Genomic DNA, 15,726 nt, shown 5'->3' on the forward strand with positions numbered 1-15,726 from the left:
GTTCTGCTGCAGATTTTTCTCAACTGCTACAATGATGAGCCTTGGTCTTGGCACCCCTTCTTCCTCCCTCAAATGGGCAGTGTGAAAATCACCATCATTATCATTAAAGAAAGGGAGGCACCTAGAAAGAAGTCAGCCCCTAAATATAACTGCTTAAATGCTAACCAGCTTTGTGGATTTGTTTGAGATGAATGACTATTTTCAGATTGCATTTCATCCATTTATATTAAAATGCTATATCAGTGCAAAATAACAGAGTTGCTGTGAGCTGCCACCCAGCTGCTCATTTCCCTGTCAGAAGCTGTTTCTTTTCAGAGGTAATCTGGTAAGAGACAACTTGCCACCTGAAAGAATACTGGTGAATGTCAAAAAGAAAGACACTTTACACACACACACACACACACACACACACACAACACGTACATGAGAGAGAGGGAGAGAAAGAGATTATTGCTAAAAATAATAATAATAATATGAGTTGATGTAAAAGCCCATGTAGAGGTTTTGGATCAAACTGTAGAAGATTGAAATCTTTAGAGGTCTTGAAAATAAATTGTATTGACTTTTTTGCAACAGTAATGGTTTAATTCAAAAGATGTATAACACTATCAGTAAAATTTTGAATGAGAGGTTCTCATGTATTGGGAGTTGATTTTGCTTATCTTGAAATCCCTAAGACTTATAACAGGGTCATGATATTCAATGCATGACCTCTCAACAGGAGAGGTATTCAATGCACTTTTATTACATTAAATACCATCGGATCATTCCCAAATAGATAACCTACAAGGTTTTTCATTTGAATGCTTTATCTCACAGCTTTCCCTGCCTGCTGCAGTTTGACTGTCCCTCTGCCCTCTCAACTTCAGTGTGAACTCATTACATATCTCCCAGGCTAGTTTCTTTTTCAGATGCCTGTAATTCCATGGCAAATCCATTTACCCAATTAACCAGGAACAAAATCTCAGTTGACTTTAAATTTTCATAGATAGTCACTTTGTCTTGTTTATTTCTCTTCTAAAATCACTCTCAAATCTCTTCCTGCTTATCCGTTTCTACCACAGTACCATCCTAACTATAGCGTTGAAAGTTCACAGGCCTTTGGTCTTTAATCACTCAAATCGAGACCCTGAGTAAGCCTCTTAGTTTTTTGTGCCTCAGTTTCTCTTCTGAAAAGTGAGGGTGCTACACCAGACCACGTTTTACAAACAGCAGGTCCAACCTTTAGAAAATCTTAAAATAAATACGATGTGTTCCTGCCAGCATTTTCTAAAATGTAAAAAGCATAGAGCTAAAAATGCCAAATGTCATCATAAATAGTAAGGTTAAATATTATCTTATTAAACGTTTTTGGGTGTGTGTATGTATAAAATATATTTCTTACTATGGCTCATAGTTTTAAAAAAAGCTGGAAAGTCACTGCAAAGATAATCTTGAAGTAATTCCATTTATAAATGATATGGTTTTATTCTGAGTCCTTACTGCTTCATGCATAGATTATTTCAATAACTTATTATTATTATTTTTTGAGACAGAGTCTCCTACTGTTGCCCAGGCTGGAGTGCAGTGGTGTAGTCTCGGCTCACTGCAACATATGCCTCTTGCGTTCAAGCAAGTCTCCTGGCTAGCCTCTTGAATAGCTTGGATTGCAGGCATGCGCCACCACATCTGGCTAATTTTTGTATTTTTAGTAGCGACAGGGTTTCACCATGTTGGTCAGGCTGGTTTCGAGCTCCTGACCTCATGATCCCCCCACCTCAGCCTCCCAAAGTACTGGGATTACAGCCATGAGCCTCCATGCCCAGCAAGATCATTTTAATGACTTTCTAACTATTCTCCCTGTGCAGAGTCTCTTCTTCCAATTCACCATGTACACTACTGGTAGACTGATCTTAAGTAGCTCCTTCCAAGTGTAATTCCCTGGCTCAAAACCTTAAATTATTCCCTTTTGTAAGAAAGTCCTGTATTTAGTTTAGAATCACAGGTTCCCCCTAGCCTGGCTCTACTGCACCTTTATAAATTAATCTTCTTCCTTTGTCCTATATGACCGCTGGATTTCAGTCTAACAGACACATTTGATTGACTGACTTAGCATCTTCTGAACATTCTTTTCAAATTACTGCCTCTAAAATTTGGCCCACCCATTTTCACAGCTTAGAATACTTTGCCCCCTTTCTCCATGGGTTCTAAGGTTATTTTTCCAGAAAACCTCATTCCTTCAAGTTAAAAAATAAAAACAAAAAGCTTGGTAATAGTTTGATCAGAATGATTTTTATTATTCTTCAATTTAAATAGAACGGAAAGGTTTAACATATTGAATCTTCGTACTTGCAGACAATATGGCTTTCTAGTTGTTCAAGCCTTCTTTTGTGTCTCTAGTTAATGTTCTAAAGTTTTCTTTATATATGTTCTATGAAATTACCTCATATATGGTAAACATTTAATAATGGCAACTTTGTTTAATGATGAATTAGTACCTAGTTTGGTTGAGAAGGAGTCAATGCCATTCATTTTAATTCATTCAACTTAAGAGTAAAATAGAAAGTTTTTAAAAATTTTAAATGAAAATGATTTGTTGTACAATTTATGAATACTTTGAAAACAGGAAACAACCTTGGATGTAGAATCCTGAGAATTGGGGTTCATTTCTGCTACTCCCTGCTAGTATTTTAAAAGAGAGAGAAAAAAAACTTGGTAAAAACAAGTAGAAATCTAAGTAAATAAGATTTCCCTATGCTGCCACTGACTTACTCTTTATCAGTTTTATTATTTATAACTCTTTACTCTGACTTTTGTCTTTCTATGTATTTAAAATATTTTTAGACCTATTAATATTTGCCTGCCCTTCACTACTCACTGAAAAATTGAAGGAAAGTTTCTCTATCATGTAAAGAGTAGGATTTATGCTTTTTAAAACATAGATAGATGACCAGAAAGAAGACTGATGATGATTTGGTGAGTTCCTCGATAACTAGCGTAAGTCTTCCCCACCTGGGTCAAGAGAATTTTAAAAATAAAGTGAAGAGCAATAAAGGGAGCCTAGATATTAAGCTTGTTCTGTATTGAGGCTAGTTGAATGGCTTTTTTGGAGCCTCAGCTTAGTTTGGAGTGAGACTAAGATAATTTTTTTTTCCAGCTTTCCCTAAAACTATTATCTACTTCCTCTTACTATTAAAAAAAAAAAAAAGGAAAAGACTATAGCATTATCACCGTAGTTCACATACAGGAAGATCATCTTGGAGGACTTTCCAACTCTTGTATCTTGTGGTTGTAAAATCCATTATCATCTTATTGCATAAAAATAACATATAAATGTTATAGACCATAAAGCTTTGAAGTGTGGTTGTAAATTATATAAGCATATCTGCACATATACATATTCATGTTGTGATGCATTTCAAACAATGAAAAATATTCTTTGCTCCATTGCTGCAGTAAGTTTATTTTCTAAAATACATTCTGGAGACGTCGGCAGTGTCTCCTCTCCTTGCAAATGACTAATGTGAGAAGGGAACTTTGGAAATTACATTGCAATGTAATCATCCATATTGTATATTGTGGATAAAATTGATTAGAATAATATTGAAACCCCCCCAAGGGACTCTACAATTATAAGTCAAGTCCCAAATGGAAAAGCTTTTTTGAAAAGTTGGCAGATGTCTTAATGAAAATGAAGCATTACAGTAATATATTAGGGCAATTTGTTCATTATTGACAAGCAAATCACTAAACTATATAAATTACTGAATTGGACAGGCAGAATTATTTTTCTTTCAGTGAATGGTTAATCAAATATTACTTTTAAATGTTCATTTATTTAAATTTTGGATATACATATTAGAAACAAATGATTGTCCTTAGAGCTGCATGTTGGCTTTAGATGCAGAAAATTCAAATATTTGAATTTATGTCTATTAGAAACCAAATTCAACCTCAAGACTGAAGTCCACCATTCACAGTTCACATTAGAATATATAAAAGCACCAAGATTTTTTATTATCCTTAATAAACCTGTTTACTTTGCATTTCTGTTTCCCTTTTCTCCTGTTTTTGTTTTTAAACAGCCTTTCATGAAAAAGCAACATTAAAACAAATCTTTGAGGAACAGATAGAGCTATCTAACAAGGGTGGCAGTTATATATCACCATTCACCGTGTCAGGGATTTGTAGTGATATAAAAGTTTATTTCTGCATTTGTTTCCAAGGACTTGGCCAAGCACAGAAGTTCCTGCAACTACAGCAAATTTATTCTAATAGATTTTTATTCCAAGAACAGGAATCTTTCTGTTTGATATTGCACATGAATATTAAATAAACTACCTGCTGGCAACTACATAATATTTTAGTCTCTAATTTTAAAAGTACACTGTATTTTAATATCTATTTTTAAACAGATATCAATTTTTATGGAGCAGTACATGAGTTGTTGATGGATAAATCACCCAAGCATGGTTAAAGAGAGCCTAATCTCCAGCTGGTACCAGATCCATTTAATTGTATCTTCTGACCTCACCTCACCTGAGTCTGCATTAAAGCCATAATACAATTCAAGTGTAAAAATGATATACTGTTTGTTCGCCCTGTTTATAGAGGGGCAAACATACAGTTAAATTCATATGTTTGAAATTAGTGTAGTCATTTGAAAAGGTTGAGTTAGAGCAAACTGCCTCTCAGCGTTTTTTCTGCCCTTTTTTTTATTTAAATGACTATGCATCCATAACCAGATGAGAGAGGCTGTTAAGAAAGTTGTAGCAGCTTTTCCTGACCACCCAGAAGATTGCTCTATCAAACACAGAGAGCTATCAAGCATCATTTAATAATGGACAGTCCATTTTAAAAAATGCATTCAGCTGGTGATAGGACAGAAACTTTTGGATGTTCTAAATCCTTTATAAGTGTGATAATATCTCAGAATGGCCTAAACAGCAGATCCTGAGTTTATCTCCATTTTCATTAGGGCAAAATGTTGTCCTTAGATTCTTGTGGCAGTTTTATTTTCATAAATTAAAATACCTAGGTTTTTCTGTTTTAAGAGCCAGGATTTAAAAAAAAATGCTGCTCCAGGCAGATTTATATTGATTTTAGTAATGTTTCTAAAAGCTGAACTGACAAATTTGAAAGTAGCATTGCTTTTGGATTCTGATTCAAAGAAATGATTAGTTAATACTCATTACAACTATCATATATGAAGAGCTTTCCATATGCCAGACAGACTTAGTAGTGAGTCCTCACAAAATGTAATGCATTGGAGGGTATAGGGCTCTCCTGGGTAAAGACCTTGTCTTTTTTATTCACTTTTTAAAACTCCATCACCTAAAAGAGTGCCTAAGAGAAAGCAAAAGCCCAATGAGTAAGTATAGAATGAATCAATGAATAAAATCATTGTCTCATTGGGTTTCTATAACTACCCTACACAACAGTAAATATAGGTTTGTTTATCTTCATTTTACAAATGAGGAACATATCTACTTAACAGCAGAGACAAAAAAATTGGAGATACACCTGTCTGATTCTGAAGTCCATGCTGTCACTACTATGATAATAGCCCAGCCATAGTGTGTATTAGGGTTCTCCAGAGAAATAGAACCAATCAGAGACAGATAGATAGATAGATAGATAAACAGATAGATAGGGGATATACTTGGACAATTGACTCATGCACTAATGGAAGTTGAGAAGTCCTATGATAGGACATCTGCAAGTGGGAGAACCAGGGAAGCCAGATAGTGTGGCTTAGTCCAAGTTTGAAAGCCTCACAACCAGAAGGGCTACTGGTATACCTTTCTGTCCAAGGCCAAAGACCTAAGAAATTGAGGGGCTGCCGGTGCAAGTCCTGGAGTCCAAAGGCCAGAGAATCTGGACTTCTGGTGTCCAAGGACAGAAGAAGAAGAGTGTTCAATTCACAAAGAGAGAGAGAAAGAATTCACCTTCCTTCTGCCTTTTTGTTCTATCTATGCCCTCAGCTGACTGAATGGTAAGGGGAGATCTTCCTTACTCAGTCCACTGATTTAAATGTCAATCTCTTTCAGAAATACCCTCACAGATATACCCAGAAGTAACACTATACCAGATATCTGAGCATACCTCACTCCAGTCAAGTTGACACTTTCAATTAACCATCAAAAGCATATACCTTATCAACTTGGTATCCATACACATCTCCTTAAACCACACTTAATCTTCAATAAAGACAATAACAATGTTACAGTTTTATCAAACATGATACAACTATTCTGAATACAATAAAAAATGCACTAGTCCCATCATCAGAAGAGGTGGCTTACTTTTCTCCTGATATTCCATAAATTAAATAATATGATGTGATATTAACAATATTTAAATACTGATATAAACTCAATACATCTTATATAATATTATATAATAAAGGAATAAGAGAGGAAAGAAAACAAAATTGTTTAATATATGTAGCTATATACATGCAAACATATTCTTAACAAAATAGGGAGGAAATATTTATGGCAATTACAGTCCTTGTTTCTATTACTGATCATTTGATCGTAGCTGGTATTGATAACTATCTGCTTCTATTACCCATTTTATATTCCCTTTGACTTCAGGAAGCACCTCAGCTGGTCATGGTTCTTTATCTGAGGGCAGGGGTGACCCAAACCTTCATTCCTAAATGCTCTGAGCCATTTGCAGTCTTGCCTGGATTAGGTTGTTGTCCCATTGATCTTAATCATAGAGCATGGTAATGTTAAGAAACACTCCCAAGGGATCACTTGTATTTTAGACACACTGTTTTTCACCTCCACTGTGGAGTACTAGTTCACATTCCCCTTGGTATTCTGAAATGATTACCCCAGCCAACATCGTAACTCCCTTCTTAGCCTGTTGGCTCAGAAGCATGAGGAGCCCCAAGTGACCAGGTGGTAGTCTTAACTTCCAGTTTAATGGAATCATTGTGTCCCCTGGCAGAAGAATCCCTTCCTCTGGAACCAAGACTTCTAGGCCAGCAGAGCATAACATCACAAGAACAAGAAGGGGAAAATTTGCTAGTAGGTTACCAGGAGTAATGGTAAGTGGTACCACTCCCATTTCTACCCCTTGATTCTAAGACTCATGAATCTTGGCTATGGAAGAAACTGTGCCATACATGAGACACTGATTCAGTGCATCTGCAGCTTTCTGGAGAACCTTGCCTCAGCCCTGCAAACTATTATCATCCAGCTGGAGCTGCATGCGCAGCTTCAAAAGGCCATTCCATCATTCGATAAAGCCAGCTGCATCAGGATGATGGGAAACATGGCAAGACCAGTGAATTCCATGAGCATGAAATCTTCCCAGTAAATTACAATGTTTGGATCCACTTTCATCCGTAATAGTTATAATAATCAGTTTTAGCAAAATAAGCTCTTTCTGCTTCTGTAGTTTATAATACAGATCCTTTTCCACATCCATATCCACTTGCCTTCACCCATGTTTTACGACATAAATCACTGCAGCATATACAGATGGTTCTAAATATTGAATACATTGATCATCTTGATCTATCTAATGGACGTGAATTATTTTTCTAAACTAACTTTATCTTTTTTCAGACAGTTTTGCAGAAAATAGTATATCTCTCTGAACTTACATCTTATTGGATTAACTTCAGAATGATGAAAAGTGCATCTAACATTCAGCTAGAGGAATCTCAAGGTCAGAAAAATCACAATTTTTCTGTTGTCCTGTCCAAAAAAAGCAAACAAAAAAGCCAAGCATAGTAACTATACTTAGTTCTGCAGGAAATATTTACTTAATGATGAACTTATAAGGGTTGAATGGCCAAATGCAATGGCAGAGAAATACTTGTGAGAATATTTGCTAAGTTTGGAACTGCAATAACATGCTGATCTTTACTGTCAAGTGTAACCATGTCCTTGGGAGGACCAAAATAATCTATTTCTTACCATGTATTTTTCTTAGACCCTTCAGGTAAAGTCAGGGTTAATTGCTAATTGATTTGTTATAGGTTTATCCCTTTATGTCAGTTCTGTCTACCACTTACTATAACTGTCATCCCTTTTTCCTGGATCACTGAAAGAACATCACAATTGGTCTTCCATCTCTAGACTGGTCCCTGCCAACTTCTCAACACAGTCCTGCCAGTTATTTTCTATACTGTAAGCTAATAATGGCATCCCCTTTGTCAATAGTTATTTGTGACTTCATAACACTTTCAAGGTAAAATTCAAACTCATAAACTTTGTATTGCAAGACCCCTTACAATCTCTCTGCTCCCTACAGCTCTCATCTCCTAACACTGTCCTGACATGCATCTTTCCAGCCAGCGTTACCGAACATCCTGTAGATCCTTGAATACATCATCTGGAATGGACATCTGTGCCTTTGCTCCTCCACCTGGAATGCTCTCTCCACCACTGGCATACCACACACAGACGACCCTGCACATACCTTTTGTCTACTCAATTCCTAATCATATTCAAAACACATTCCAAGTGCTGCTTCCTCCATGATCATCCCTACTTGCTTCTGATTTAAAGCCTTTTGTGTTGCTTCAACAAGCTCCCTTGAAATTTATCCCCTAGTACCTAGTACGCAATATTCAAAGAAGCAGTTTACATGTTTGCCTCCTCTTCTAGACTGTATATTTCATGAGACAAGAACCAGGTATTCTTATAGAACTGCATATTGCCAGTGGTAGTAGAATGCTAGTCTCCTTGTAAATATTCAAAATTGTTTGGCGAATGAATGAAAGAAAAAAGAAAGGAAGGGAGGAAAAGAAAGAGGAAAGGAGGAAAAGAAGGAAGGAGGGAGGGAGGGAGGGAGGGAGGGAGGAGAGACAGAGACAGAGACACAGGGAGAAGGGGGAAAAAAGCATGATCAAGAATGTCCAGTGTAAATATTCAAAAATTGTTTAGTGAGTGAATGAAAGAAAAAGGAAAGGAAGGAAGGAAGGTGAGGAGAGAAGGAAGGAGGGAGGGAAGGGGAGGGGAGACAGAGACAGAGAAATGCACAGGAAGAAGGGAGAAAAAAGTGTGATCAAGAATCCCCAAATGGTAGCTTCTGGTAGCTTGTATATTTGTTCTTTGGCAAAATCATATGCTACAGAGGAAAGGGCCCTGAACATGAGCTACCCCCTGGAGCAACTCTGGGTAACTCTCTGTTCACTCACTTTTAAAATGTTAGGTCTCTTAGGGTACTGTCCAGTATGAAATTCTGTGATTACCACCTTAGATGTAAAAAGGAATTAAGTGAAAGATGCCTGAAAACTAATGGGATATCATATTAGTTTTGTTAACTGATAATATTTAATATACTTAAAGGACCACAATCCTGATGAATATTCACCTCCTATTTATTATATTTCATCAAGGTTGTATGTAGTAATCTATGTCCTAAGTAATGATGGCTCAAGTAATTTAAGTAGCATGTGATCATTTTGAGTATTACATGAAGTGTCACTTTTTAAACACATGACAGGGAAACTGTAGAGTCTCCAATCTTTAAGGTAGAACCAATTTAATGGTTTCAACTTTTAACAAGTGATCTCTTCGCAAGCAAAATTTGCTTATAGCAAATATGTAAAAGTGATAAATATTTAACCTGTAAAACTGACAAAAGTGGCATTGCTTAATTTAATGAAGGGGGTTGGGGTGGTGGAAGGTAGCCTAGATTCCTGATGGTTATATTGCTGTCCTTTCAATGTCATCCCTGAGACTCCTCTGTTTGGGTGCTGAAGACTTCTTGGAGCACAGTTTGAAAATTATTACAACAAGACCATTGTGTGTAACACAACATCCTCAAAAAAAAAAAAAGAAAGAAAGAAAGAAAATGAGATCCAGATGGTCAGTGATTTGCACAACATCTTGACTAATTAGTTGCAGCTAAGAACACTGGTTATCTCTTTTTGACACCAGTATCTGCACCATGATAGCATGTATATTACTGCGGTCAAGTTGGGTTTCATGGAAGTCACAGAGTTTATTAAAATACCATGAAAGAACCTTGGCTCACTTTCTCTTCTTCCTATCTTCTAATCAAGCATCACTCCACAAATGAGCATATGCAACTTTTTACACAGGTGATTTATGGTTCTTGGGTCTTATGGATTTAGGTCCGGTATAGCAGGTTTTCATTTTCAATGAATTTTGTAAGTGATTAATAATCATCATAAATGCATGTATTATATCTCAGAAATAATTCCAGCTCCTGTCACATTTGCGGTCATAGCAAGTCTTTACAGTGGGATTCGTGGAACACCAGAAGTGGAATTTTAAGTGAAGTAGAGGTTCTATATTGAAAGATCACCTTTTCTTCACTGCTTTTAAATAAAGAGTTTATCATTGTGGTCAGGTGGTTAATAATTCCCTGACGATCAACGGGAGAGAGAAGTCTCATATATTTTTTTAAGTGTTTACATTTTTTCAAAAATATTTCAACCTTATTTTTCTTTAAAACATCATTTTATGAGGCTTTCATTGTATTTTCAGATCCATGAATTTTCTCTCATTGATTAGGTATATCTTAAAAAAATAAAATAAGAGAAATAATATCTACTACATTTGTTCATGATACTAGAAAGAGAAGATTGGATAACAAATATTAGGAAAAAATTATGAAAGAATTTAACCACAAAATCCTGTGGTTAATCTTCATATTTGTCACTTTTAGTTAAGCTCAAAAATTAAGTCACTTCTGGAGGTTCTTTAAAGTATTGAAATTGTAGGATCAGGTTATCTGTAACTTATCTTGTGGAAGCTGCTAGTCCTTGTGAATGTGTGTTAATAATGACAATTGATAGCATTCGTGTGTGCACCATGAGCCAGGCAAGTTCTCAATGTTTTTACATCTTTAACTCATTTAATCATCCAAAAATCTCCATGAATTAAGTGCTATTACTATTCCAATTTTAATAAAGAGAAACCTGAATTCCAAACAGTTCACGTAATTTTCCTAGTATTGCATAATAATGGGGCATATAGACCAAGGCACTCAGCGCCCAATGCAACATTCTTAAACACTATGTTATGCTATCTCTTTCTATTGTTTATATCGGGTAGAATCTCTACAGCGGAATGGGAAGTTGATAAAAACTGTTGAGAAACTCTGTCTTCCAAAACAACAAACAACCCTTGTCTGGGTGACCCACAGGCTTTACCTGGGCCCCTAATGACCCAACAATCCATAGACCAACTATTGAAATGTATAGTTAGGACAGTCCTCCAACCCTTCTTCTCTCCCTTTGTACTTTTTTAAATAGATTTGGTCTTAAGGTACAGTGATTTGTGACTTGTCTTATCCTCCCTATTGTAAATTCTAGAATGACAGCAATAATACTATTTATAACTCTAATCCCTGCTTTATTAGGGACTATGCCTTACAGATAATGGAAAACTATTGTCTCATCCTCCACTAAATTTTCCAATAGAACCAAAAAATTCCTTGGCCAGGTGGTATGCTGGTAAATGTTTAACCATCGACTCTGGAGGAATTTTTAAAGTCCTGCTTTGTAGCATATTCCAGTTCCCATGGTGTAAATACTATTACCATTACCAACCTGAATCTACTAACTAACATAATGTCACTGAAAACAGGAGGAGCTAGGAAGAGATGCTAACAACAGGCCCTCACCAGCTGCCAGGGAGAATGAAAGCACATGGCTGTGTTGGCTGTTTAAAAAAAAAAAAATGTAAGTTCCACTGAAGACAGTTGATGAAAAAGAATAAAAGACAGGAGTAAACCTTGACTTCACAGTTTCTACTGAACACCCCTTGGTCCAGTGAACTCTCACAAACCACCCTAAGTTTGTATTAGCGGCTTCTTCTGTCACCTTCTCAAAGCATCTTGCAGACGATTCATCAAAGTGTTAATCTCACTGTCTTTTTACTTGTTCAGATTCCCCTAGAGGATTGTAAACTCCTTTTTTCTCCCCCAAGACAGTCTCACTCTGTTCCCCAAGCTGGAGTGAGGTGGTGCAATCTCGGCTCACTACAACCTCCATTTCCCAGGTTCAAGCAATTCCAGTGCCTCAGCCTCCTGAGAAGCTGGGACTACAGGTGCACACCACCACACCCAGCTAATTCTTTTGTATTTTTATTAGAGACGGGGTTTCAGCATGTTGCCCAGGTGGTTCTCGAACTCCTGACCTCAGGTGATTTGCCCGCCTCAGTCTCTCAAAGTGCTGGGATTACAGGCGTGAGCCACAGCACCCGGCAGATTGTAAACTCTTTGAGTGCAGAGATTATGTTATCATTGTTTTAGTCCCTGAGTCCAGCCCAAAGAAAATATAATATTTTAAAACATTATTTAATAAATAAATGCTTGAAAAATATGATTCTACCACAGGGGATTGCATCCATTTCTTTATTAGCAACTAGAGGTCATGAGTATCACCTAGATTTTGGCCTTAATGCAAAATTTTCCTGCCTTGTTGATTTATGGTTGATCTGTAGCATTACTCTTCAACATAGTTATTTGTAGTTGGTGATTAAGTTCTGTGGACTTGTGATTAAGGAGTAATTAATTTTCCGTACTTAACAACACTAATGAAATTTCACATGAAATGAAAAGTAACTACAGAATTAGCATTTGCATCTACTTAGCAGCTTGTCTTCATTATATAACAAACAGAAACAAAGTACTTCAAGTTCATCCTAGCCAAAGGCTTGAGAATGGAATGTAAAGAGCTAGCTAAAGAGAGACAGGCAGGCAAGCAGACAAATAAGCAGACAAGTCTCACTTAAATTATTATAGATGTATTTACAGAAATGGGTTATCAGTTTTATTGCAGATATACTGGATAATAGAAAAAATTGAATAATTTATCCAGCAATTTTCGCATAAGCAATATTATTAAAATGAAGACATGAAGGAAGAGGTTATAGAGGAGAATATATAGAGGCCATGAATAAATGCATTAGGCAGCAGAGATGGTGAATGTTTTAGTAGGTTTGGACTAGGTTAAAAAAAGAAAAAAGAAAAAAGTACTTAATTTCTATGAAATCTTAAAATATCCCCTGAGTGGAAGAATTGCCTAGAGTGAGAAAGTTTTTTCCCATCTTTTTATTGCCACTTGTGTTTTCAAAGACTAAAAGCAAGTCTTTGTCATTCTATATTCTGGTAAATATTAAAAAGAGTGACAAATTAGAGGGTGGTGATAGGGGGTAGGGAAAGAAAAGCTGAGGACAAAGCAGTGCTCGTAAGCCAAATAAATGTGGTACATGAAGATAGCTATGAAGAGCCCCAGACTGCCTTGTGCTGTTTTGCACATTTAAGGGAAAAAAAAAAAAAACACTCCTCCTGTTTTTTAAATACAAATACTCCATTTTCTCTTTAACATGTATAATTACATTAATGCCATTGTTATTTTATATTTCCATAAAATACTGACCTTTAATTACAGATTTAAAATCTGTAATTAAAGGTCAGATTAAAAAACATACTGACCTTTAATTACAGATTTAAAAACAACAACATATTATTGCCATTTTTGCAAGAAATAAACCTAGATGCTAACCAAGCAGCCCTGAATTCTTTAGAAGAGTTGTAGTACACTCAGACATAAATTCCTGTTAATAAGTATTTGTTTTTTATACGGGAGGGAGCCTCTCATTTAAGCAAAGACAACTTTTACAACTTTAGAAAAAGATGATCCTTCCGGTTAAGAATATTTAGAACAAAAAGGGATTTTTTGAGTATTAAAATTAAATCAGTTTCAGCACAATACCTTCTAATATCCGGAGATGTCATGAGCACTCCTGAAACCAAATTCAAAACAAAGTGTCGATATTTTCTAGTTAGTGACTGCCCTATTTTAGGGAATTTTCCAGATATCAGGTATTTGTGGTTTTGAGCACCAAATTGCTTTTCTTTAATAAATATGTTCATATTTATCTAAAACATTTAAAAATCCCTACATTCTTAAGCAGAATAGATGTAATATAATTGAGTTTTTAACTCCGCATCAGTGTCATTATTGGTAGTGCTTACTATTTAATGCTGCCATACAGGGATACCCCAAGACCCACTAAGTACATTGGGTGCTTTGATTCTACACTGAAGGACTACAAAATGCTATGTGTTTTGAGCTCTTTACTAACAGTTTTGTCTGCTGATAATAATACTTTCTTCATCATTATTTGTTCTCTGTTAAGGCCTAAAACTGAATCATCATATTTATCAAAATGGTGCACCTTAAAAATACAAAGTAGATTTTTAGTTTAAATATTCTAACTTCTCTCCTTTTAATTTTTTTTTTTTTTTTTTTTTTTTTTTTGTAGAGATCAAGTCTCTCTTTTTTGCCCAGGCTGATCTTGAACTCCTGGCATCATGTGATCCTCTTACCTAAGCTTCCCAAAGTACTGAGATTACAGGCTAAAGGTAGGTATAAGCCCCTCCTTATCAGAAAAGGTGGGTGTGTGGGTGGCTGCATGCATATGAAAGCCAGAGGGAAGGAGAGGGCTCAAGGTTGGGGAGAAAGAGCAAGAACTCACAGTTTTTCTTAGATAAAACGGCAGTCTGAAATATTTCCATCTATTCTCAAGATGTGAATTGACAAGAGGAACCAGCAGCATACTCAGTGAACCTAGAATAAATGTTTTATCTTTGAGTCAGATTCTCAAGTAGAACTTTATTTTTATTATTTTATATTGTTAGTAATCTTCATGATTTCCTGCAACATCCAGCACCTCATTTATTCACATGTAAGTATTATAAATACCTTCTTTATTTTAATCACAACCAGGAAAATAAAAGTGAGTCCAAACCTAGGTGCAAAGAGGTGTGTGTGGTGGCTTACTTTTACTTTCTTGGTTCTATCCATACATCCTTTTCAAAAATAAAAATAATAATAATGACTTTTCTTAATTGTCTACCCAAGCTTCCTTCTGCATTTCAGGCCACATGTGCAATACAAAGGAACAGAGATAAAATCATGACAGATGCTCTGAGTGAACTGAAGCTGCTGAACCATCTACCACTTTCTCCTCCTCCAGTTGTAGTTTCCTGACAAAGAAAGATGAAAATTTACCAAGCAAAAAAAATGTTTTAGGCCATAGAGATTTAAATACAATTTTAAATATTTTGTTCCATTTCTTTGGTTGAAACCCATTTTATACCTGAAACATTAATAAAAGAGTATTTAAAGATCGACTGACTATATTTCTTTTGAGAGCAGAGTAGGAATTCTTAATAATAATGAAATGGGCTTCAGCCCTTGGACACTGGAGAGTCCGAGCCAATTGGGAGTGGAAGGGATACCCCAGCACAGTGCAGCTGCTCTACCAAAACAGGTCAGACTGCTTCTTTCTTTTTTAATTTTATTATATGTTAAGTTTTGGGATACATGTGCAGGACATGCAGGTTTGTTACACAGGTATACACATGCTATGGTGTCAAGTTGCAATCTATAGCCAGCACTCAGAGGTAGAGGAACCCACACGTTCAAAGAATTGAGAGGGAGCACAGCTACAGCTGTGAGGAAATACAGGGGAGCCACACAATCGAGCAAGAATCTACCAACTCACCAATAAGCCTAAATGCCACCTGCTGAATCACACTTCAAATTTTCAACACCAAAAATACCCACTAACATACTCCTCTCTGAAACCAGAGACAAAGAGGCAGCTTCAAATAAAGACATACACAAAGGCCAGGCATGGTGGCTCACATCTGTAGTCCCTGCACTTTGGAAGGCCAAGGTGGGCAGATCACTTAAGTTCAGGAATTCAAGACCAGCCTGCCAACATGGTGAAACCC

At 36.2% G+C, this 15,726-nt stretch overlaps 1 long non-coding RNA gene across 1 annotated transcript; it reads left to right on the forward strand.

Moving 5' to 3' along the window:
* The first annotated feature begins 7,560 nt into the window (after positions 1–7,560).
* LOC135276938 (uncharacterized) lies at positions 7,561–15,014 on the forward strand. Its single transcript, XR_010344487.1, has 3 exons — positions 7,561–7,665; positions 14,250–14,349; positions 14,867–15,014. It is a non-coding gene; the product is annotated as an uncharacterized LOC135276938 (long non-coding RNA).
* The last annotated feature ends 712 nt before the right edge of the window (positions 15,015–15,726 follow it).

Source organism: Aotus nancymaae, unplaced genomic scaffold (assembly GCF_030222135.1).
Source record: "Aotus nancymaae isolate 86718 unplaced genomic scaffold, 86718_ANA_hifiasm-v0.15.2.pri h1tg000029l, whole genome shotgun sequence".
Classification (NCBI taxonomy): Eukaryota; Metazoa; Chordata; class Mammalia; order Primates; family Aotidae; genus Aotus; species Aotus nancymaae.